Source organism: Diadema antillarum, unplaced genomic scaffold (assembly GCF_040938485.1).
Source record: "Diadema antillarum isolate AM-2024a unplaced genomic scaffold, OU_Dant_1.0 seq00000008_RagTag, whole genome shotgun sequence".
Classification (NCBI taxonomy): domain Eukaryota; kingdom Metazoa; phylum Echinodermata; class Echinoidea; order Diadematoida; family Diadematidae; genus Diadema; species Diadema antillarum.
The window spans coordinates 57,994-67,792 of record NW_027271130.1 but is presented as its reverse complement, the minus strand read 5'-3'; positions in this window follow the sequence as shown (position 1 = coordinate 67,792).

The following is a 9,799-nucleotide window of genomic DNA, read 5'->3' as shown; positions in this document are numbered from 1 at the left end:
TTGCCACCCTAGTGCAAAGAAATCTGCTGTATATCATGGTTAACCACTTTCAATATCTACCATCACGACGACGTACCGTTACCCAAAGAGCGCAATCTGTTGTTTGTACACGCTCTGGCTTTGCATTTTACAAGCCAAAATAATTACCTCCTTTTACACCAGCGACAAAACTTCATGACCGTTTGACCCCTATGGAAGCATTTACTCTAAAAGAGTATCTATTCATGTTCTGTCGATCGTTGAATTAATTGAAAGATGCAATTCCACAACTAAGTACCGGTAAAACTCAATGAACGAGGTGGTCTGGCATGGACACATCAGTTTCATTGTTGTTGTTGTGTTTGTTGTTTTTCAAAGATATGTTACATTGCATCAACCCCCCCCCCCCCCGCCTCAAGACTCCAGGCATGTATTTTTAGTTAAGGGCATGTTTAGAAAGAGCGAATTCTAAGCTTTGAAATGATATGTGCCATTAAATAAACATTGTTCGGAGATGGAGAACCAGTCACAATAGTGTTACGAATTTAATCTGCTGTGCTCTATTCGCTTTCAGAACTGCTGCCGAAGCGAAATTGCTGAGCTCTCCTCTCTCTTCTAACTGCTGCTTAAGCAAAAATACTCGTCCTTCGCTTGCTCATAATATACGTAACTTTTCTCCTGTCCTTGCTTCTGTCTAGTCCAGTAGACGATGACATAGACCATGTACATGACCTGGAAAAGTTTTTAGGTATAAGGTTTTTTTGTTGATTCGTGTTCTAGAAGGGTATTGGAGTAAATGAAGGGTTTGTTTGCAAAAGCCGATAAGTCCAGTTTTGAAGATTTTGAAGTACGATCTCTGTCATGAAGTACAAAATAATACCTTTTAAATGAAATATTGGTCACTACATATGAAGGTATATTTTTGAAGTTATGGCCAAAAGAATAAAAAAAATTCTTATTATTCTCTTTATTTTTCTTGACCTTTAATCGCAAATATCTCCATTTGGCAAATATGGACTTATCGGTTTTTGCAAACAAACTCTTCAAATTTAGCTTGGTTGCCACCTGGGCAACATTGGGCAATTTTTTATCAGCCTAATTAGCATAATTACGTAATTAGCATATATAAAATATGTAATATATTACTAGTTTTGATACAGGGAGCCAGAAAATATGGGAAATAATATTTTTAAGGGGTTTCTATATCGAGGAATCCATTCATGATATTAATTTTCAATTTCAAACTTGGTAAGTGTCTTAAATACCTTAATTCGTCGGCGTTTTCACGAACCGACGCTATTTCGTTTTTGAGCGAAAATGCAATTCTGAGAAAATCGCGTTTAAAGATCTCACAAGTTTTAGACAACGTTTTCAATGATTTTTCCTGTCTTGTGTGTGAAAATTTTGACAGGGTGATGAGAGTGGAAGTTGTTCTTCCTATCCATAGTGTAATTTTAGTGTGAATTCAAAAAATTTACGATATTTCTGTCTTCAAACTCACTGCGTCGGTTCGTAAATCCATCGTTTCTTGCGCGCACCATAGGTTATGTACTTAAGCGCGGGTCTCACGAACCGACGTAAGTTGTATTACGTCGGTTCGTGAGACCCGCGCTGTAGGGCCTGTACAATAGGTAACGTGCAATACGCGTGTATTTACGAACCGTCGCTATTTCATTTTCGTATGTGTTTACATACAAATACTATTAGGGCTATACCTGCTTATCAACAATAACCTTATTAATTGAAAGTAATTGTTATGTAATGATAGTTGTGATGATTACAATACATTTAGTGATAATTAAGATGATAATACAAGCCAGTTTCTCTTAATTGTTCTAAAAAGAGTGTTGTCATTGTTTTCATCTTCATTTAGTACACGCATGTATTGTTATTATAGCTGTGGTTGATCGTTCCAAAGATTTCTTTGCCCCCCCTTTTTTGTGGATATATTATTTAACACTTTTGCATGTGGACATCTATCATTTGGTAATACATGGTTTACTTTTTTAACTTACTTTTTTTTCACATTATTTTTAATTCAAATTCAGTTCACTTCTTTCATAATAATTATGAATGTTTGTTCTAAGATGAAGGATACCGCTTAATCTTGGGAAAAAGACGTGCCAGTCAATAATAATTACTTGTATTTACTCATCTTTCATACTCATGCATGCACTCTGTTATTTCTTTCTCTGAAATAATCTATTAATTTCTTTATTTCTTATTATTCCACATATTTGTGACATTTACTTTGTCACAATTTTTATCAGTGTCATTATTGTCATTTGGCTCGCATGCGAATTCACTCATAATTCCTCATTTTCCATCTTTCTCTTTCCTGCTCAACAGATTCTATGATAGCTGCACCTGATCATATAAAAACATAAAACTCATCCTGCATGCACTCTTCGAAACTGATCAACTCCTAAAAATACATAAATATCAACACTATCAGAATTTCAAGCTTCATTTTAAATATATAATAATGGTCATGTTTTATTATGCCTTTTGCAGCAATATATTGAAGAGGTACATTATGTAATCGAAGAAACATAGGTCCTCAATAAAATATCAAATTTGAATTATTCAGAGATGAGTAATGACAATGGGAAGGATAACAATTGTGGAAGAGCTCCATAAATCAATACATATCTAATGGCAAATGGAGATGGAATCAAGATTCAAGAATATGTGTAATTCAAGTTCATTATTATATCAGTTCTTGTGTGTTCACAAAAAGAGGAACACAGTTCGAACATGCACACCAAATCTTACATCGTACATTTACATCTATAGAGTGCGGACGGAACATATACAAGAGAAAGAATAACATTCTCAAATTAATATATCAAGCATAACTATGTATATGAACACACAAAGATGTTGCTGCATATGCATGAGGCTTGAGAGTGCTGCAACACCCATATGCTCAGATGAAAACTTGATCTATATCATACAAAAGAGAAGAGGTACTGCATGTACATGTAGTTACACTATTCACAGGACAGTAGAAAAAAAAGCACGAGAGAGAGAAGGAAATGGGTGTCTAAAATAGGTCGATGTAAGGAGTGCCAAGCCAATTAAGTCTCTAATAGAAGTCATACATATATAAGGAAACAAATTAATCACAACATAAATGATCGTGCTCATGTTAACCAATAATTAGCATCTAAAAATGTGTGTAGAAAGCCCATAATATCAGCCTTTCGCCCCGCAGGCTTTTTACATATGAGAAAAGAGAAATTTCGGCCGACCCACCCCCTCCCTGTGAATCCTTAATCCACCAGTACTATAAACACATTCTGAGAATGTGTTTTAGTACATGTACTAGCAAATTCACAAGAGGGGTGGGGAAATTCGGCAAAAATTGTGTGTGGCTAAAATAATTAAAAAGAAAGATCATCACCAAAACTACGGGGTGGATGCAGACGAATTTTCATGTGATGACTAAAAAAAATGCAGCTAAAGGAAAAAAAAAATGACGGCGGAGAGGGGCCAAGGCTAATTTGACTCCCCTCCCCCCCCCCACCAAAAAAAAAACAAACTAACAAACAAACACCACTGTTTTACAGCACCTTTAAAGGACTCTTAATTTTTTGTTTGTTAAAAACAAACGTCTCGAAGTAAAGAATTCCATATTGTAGGCGAAATGTAGACCGATACAGTGTATAAAGTGTACATCCCAAGCTATTAAAGAAAAAAAAAGATTATGAATATCATTTAAAGTAAGAATCATCTTTAGTTGAGTTGCAAATGACATGTACATATTTAATAAGAGCAGTAAACTTCGAAGCGCCCCCAAGCCCTTCTATACTTTAATTATTCATGTGTAAAGGTAGCGCCAGGGTACTCCGGTGGTCTAGTGGTTATGACGCTGGTCTAGTAATCCAGAGGTCATGGGTTCGAATCCTGCTTGGGCTGCCTGTGATTTTTTTTTTTTTCACAGTAGCCTACAAACTGCACACTGCAGTTGCGTGCGTTACTACGGATGGAGACAAATGAATAATCTATTATTTTAATATACAATGTTTGACATCCTTATTGCAATCACTTTCTTTAATTGTAAATTTAGAGACATAATGAATTATTATTAAAAGAAATCATATTTCTGTATTTTGTTGTGAGTTTGCATGGGAACATACACGTATCATAATTTACAATTTTAGTTAAATAAAGAACATCTTATAACAGAACTGTCTAGTGATGGTTGAATAATTATGTCAATTTGTTATAAGTCCTATCAGTTACATGGAGTGCATGTTCCCATGTTTATAAGAATCATACGTGACACATTCAAAGTGGGTTGAAGACAACAAAATAATAAATAAAAGAATAAAGGAGAATAGAACTTAATCTGATTACAGCATCATCTAAATATTGCCAATGTGCACTTAGAAATCTATCAAGATTTATCACAAGGTTATGATTACCACACAAAACCTTCAAGATTTATTATCATGAAATACATACCAATGAACACTTAAAAAAAATCTAACATTCCATATCCACATGAAGCTTTCCTTGATATAAATGTCTCTCTGTAGTGTTATTAAAGTGTAGCAAAATTGTAATTACGACATCACAGAATGGAATGCATTGTTTTCACCTTCAATCTTAGGATCTCCTTTCATGTTTCCACTTTACAATCACATTTCAATGTAGATATACCGTCCTTATGTTGTCGCCCTTCATCCCAATTTCTCCCTTCTATCCTATCTGTAGATTGTCTTCTTTCCTAAGCCATTGTATTCACATTCCTTGATGATCAGCACGATGCTGTACTTTTTTCTTCTTCTCTGAAACAGTCCAGCTCTTCGCTACTGCATGGCATCAGTCATCTGAAAGAAAAGACAGAAATTAAGAACTTTCGATTAAAATCAAACAGCATGATACAAGATACAACTTTCATTTTGAGAAAAAGAAATCAGCCAACTAAACTGTAGTTGAAATTATTTTGCTCTATTTATATTAAACATAAAACAAAACGGTAAACAGGATCAAAGAATGTCAAAAAATACTGCTGTTCGTCTTTGATGCATATTCAAATTGTCTCGCCTTTTACATATTTTAATGATTCAAGATCTTATGTCTAGCACTTAGTAAGTCTCATGTAGAATTTAAATTATTATTCACATGAATAAATCTACATGTCCTTGTAAAGAAGGCATTGCTTTGTAAAAGCTGAATATTACTAACTGCATTTGGCAAACAGTCTACGACAATCAAACTTGTTTATTATCAGAGACTTTAACATCTTAATTAGACCTAGAATCTACATTACCATTGTATTCACATCCGTTGGTGATGTACACGACCCTGTACTTTTCCTTTTCTTTTCTGAGACAGTCCAGTTCTTCGCTACTACATGGCACCAGTCATCTGAAAGAAAAGAAAGAAATTAAGAACTTTTGATTAAAATCAAACATCATGGTACAAGATACAACTTTAATTTTGAGAAGAAAAAAAAATCAGCCAACAAAACTGAAGTTGAAATTATTTTGCTCTATTCATATTAAAGGGTGTGTACAGTTCTGGTCGAGGTGAAGATTTACCTTTTAACGTTTTGTGAGATATTCAGAAACCACTCTATGAGATGTCAAAGAGCATGCGGTTCTACCGGGGTATCAAAAGTTTATTCGATGAAAATCGGTTTTGAAATGGCTGAGATATCCAAAAACAAGGTGAAACAAAGAGATACTACTAAAGTTGGGGCATGTCGCCTTTTATTATTAGCACTTTTTTGGATATCTCAGCCATTTGAAAACCAATTTTCATCAAATAAACATTGAATCCTTCTTAAAATTACATGCTCTTTCATATTTCATAAGAGGCTTTTCATTATCTTACTTAGGAATGTTCAAAACATGAATCCCTACCTCAACCAGTACTGTACAGTCCCTTTAAACATTAAACAAATGGTAGGCCTATGCAGGATCAAAGAATGTCAAAAAATGCTGCTGTTCGTATTTGATGCATATTCAAATTGTCTCGTCATTTACACATTTTACTGATGCAAGATATTATGTTTAGCACTTAGTAAGTCTCATGTAGAAATTGAATTATCATTCACATGAATATAAATCTACATGTATTTGTAAACAAGGCATTGCATTGAAATAGCTGAATATTACTACAGTTGTACATGTACCTGCATTTGGGAAACAGTCTATGACAATCAAACCTGTTTCTTATCAGAGACTGTAACATCTTAATTAGACCTAGACTCTACATTATCATTCAGCTTTTAAAGGTATTAACCATTCACCTATAAAACACTGGCATTGTCATGTGCATCATATTTCTTTGATACTGCACACATTTTCATGAAGTCTGTGCAAGAATGCAAATGAAACACGTCTGCTGTTTGGTATTTATGAAAAAAAAAAATCACTAACCCGGAAGTCCTTGGCCTTAGGAATAACACGTGGCGAGTTAGTAGGAATTGACGTTAAAATAGAATAAGAATAGATCTACTAAATAGGCCTTTGCCTCATGAATGTCTGGTCTAATTATAGACTAAGTGAAGTCTAGACCTTTCACTTTTAAGTTACCAGTGGTACACAGAATTTATATTATAGATCTAGACTACATCTAGATCTAGACATCTAATACTATTAGATCTTGGCAACTTTTGTCTTTGTGACACGAAATTAACACGTCACGGATGATATTGCGGCGATATCCAACAGGATGACAGTACCACTATTACTGAATCAGTAAGTTGACATAGATAACTAACATCAACTTGTTAACGTACGTTAGAGATGGCACCATATACAATAACCGGTGACACTGACACTGACAGATCTAACGACTGCGTTTAGACTAACGTAAAGAGTTAGACTCGCCATCTCAGTAAGTCGGCCAAAGACAAAGTCAATACAGGGCTAAGTCAGTGTTACTGTTATGTTAATAGGCCTAACAAACGTTAACGGTTACTCGGTTAGGTTAGGTTTACCAGGACTCAAGAGTCCTGGTTAAATCAGTCGAGAGAAATTTCTTAGAAGTCCTTCGATTCCAAGAATAAAAAGGGTGAAAGAACAAAGGGAAAAAAGGAAAGAAGAAAGGACAAAAGATTATGTATGGCTGCTGTGGAAATCGACAGCGCTACTGTATCACTATCAATCACGCGTAAATATGTAAACGCCATTTGGTTGGGCCGCATTCACAAGTTTTAGGGAAAAAAAGCCCCACCGCTGTGCTTCAAAGGTACTCCACTCGAACTAACGTTAGACATAATGTCACATATCTACACACAGTATGGTACTAGGGCTGAATTCACAAGTATACTATAACACTGCACTGTACAGGAAAGCCACCTAACCTGTAAACTACTCGTACGGTAGTGTTTAGGTAGTATCACTAGACCACATACTGTCATAGATGACATCTACACCAACGCTGCACACTGGCACTGGTCCGACGGTCCCTGACCAGGAAAAATCACTGTTGGACACTGACCAGTAACTTTTTCAGGAATGGACCAGTAAAAATTGGGGGATAAAATGGGTGGACTCTACTTACTATTACCACTGTTAGTCTAGATGTAGATCTAGAGCTAGACTATAGACTCTGTGTTAATTTGACTTGGTCTTAGACTTCAGCTGATCTTAGTTTTAGCAACTGGTATTACAAGTAAAGTCTTAACTTAGACTTAATAGTTAAACTTGAAAGTTAAAGTCTAACATGTCTAACTTTATTCTTTACTCTTCCTTTGAGTTTTACTTTTAGACTTTTTACTTTTTTTTTTAGTTTAGTAGGCCTACTTTGTCAATCTCATGATTTCATTTTCAACTCAAGTCAAGGCATAGCCATGAGTGTCTTCGAGACTTTGACATCTTGCATGTCTTGCACACAGACGTTACGACTACAGTACTCAGTATAGTCTCAGAAGTAACGACATTTATAAGTTGAAAAGAAACTATAAATAATATGATTTGGGATCTAATTTGAAATTGGGTGGCGTTTACAGACTAGGCTTCATAAGCATCACGCGATTGAATACATGGGACTACACTCTACCGCAATTAATGGTTATGGTAGTCCAACTAAAACTGTTACAGTGTTATTTTGAGCATGATTTTAATAGGATTATAGCTTACCATTCACTTCACTCGTGGACAGTGGGCTGGCTTAGGTCGTCATTCATCTTTCAGAAGGTTTGGTTCTCACTCTGAGATCTGGATTAGGGCCAAAACCTAATTCTAGGCCAGTTACTTGAACAAAGCTCAAAATAATGCAACTGCGACGGTTCGTAAAACCCGCATTGCTCTTCACCACCCTAGCAATTCGGGTTTCACGAACCGGCGTATCTTTACTGAGTCGGTTCGTGAAACCCCTTTTTCTCAATTTCTCGATATTTCGAATACCGTCGTTTTTTTCTTTCTTTGATAAAATTAAGAATAATTAATTTTGTGATCTAAAATTTTGGGATTTGGTAGAGTTTTGAAAGCACTTTCATTTGGTACCAATATCTCGATTTTGAAAATTTTGACCAAAATCGAAATAGCGTCGGTTCGTGAAAACACCGACGAATTATCATAATAAGCGTATTTGCATACGTGTACCAGTGAAGTATATGGTAATATATACCATTGATATGACCTTAAAAATGCTGTTAAGCCCAAGGTTTTGTTGGTGTTGTAGTTGATTCATTCTTAAGATGGGTACTGAGGTTATCTGAACTTGTTTGGTACCTTGGCAACCTTGAACAATCATTTTTATTAGTGTCATTAGCATATTCAGCTAATTAGCGCAATATGCCATATGTTCTTAATTTCACTGCAGAAAGCGTGAAAACACACGTATAATACGATTTTCAAGTTTTTTATGACGATTTTCAAGTTTTTTTTTATGACCAGGAATTCATCTGTTACACTGGTTTGTACTTCCAAACTATGTAACTGTCTTAAGTATCATAATTAGCATAATTACATAATAAGCATATTATGTACTGCATGTACAGTGTACAATAGTCCAGCAAATGGTGTCATATGCCATGTACTGTATATGACCTGGAAAAGTTGGTATGTACAAGGTCTTTGTAGATTGGTGTTTTAGATGGGTACTAACGACGCAGTAAAGTAATTAAGCGGGTTGCCATCATTTCAGCCTTGGGTAAATACCTTTGATTAGCATAATAAGCATAATAGTTTATACCTAATTATAGCGTAATATGTATCCTGCTAATCTTAATCCAGGATGCCTGGATATTAAATTTTAATACTAGTGGAGCGGCATAGCTGAAAAATTGTGCATTTTGTGATAAAAGCACCAAATTTCGTACACAGGTTGACAATCACGTTCAGATCAAATCTAGATATTGGGCCATCGTAAATAGCGCCCTCAACGTCCGTGGCAGCCATTTTTCAAAATGGCCGCCATAAATGTCATTTCTTCGAAATATTTGCTAACTTCAGAAGGGAAAGCCAGTAAGATTTTGCAAACAAGTGGGAAATTACATTCAAAATGAATCTAAATATTCGGTCATTGTGAATTGCGCCCTCAACGTCCATGACAGCCATTTTTCAAAATGGCTGTCTAATGTGCCACTTCTTCGATGATTTTGCAAATTTCAGAAGGGAAAAGATAATAAAATTTTTCCCATAAATGTTAATTTCATTCAAAATGAATCTAGATATTTTGTCCATCGGAAATTGCGCCCTCAACGGCCATGGTAGCCTTTTTTTCAAAATGGCTGCCACAAATGCCATTTTTTGTTAAAAAATGTAAATTTCAGAAGGGAAAGCCAATGGTCTATTTTTTGTAAACAAGCTGGAAATTACATCCAAAATAAATCCAGATAATGGGCAATTGAAAA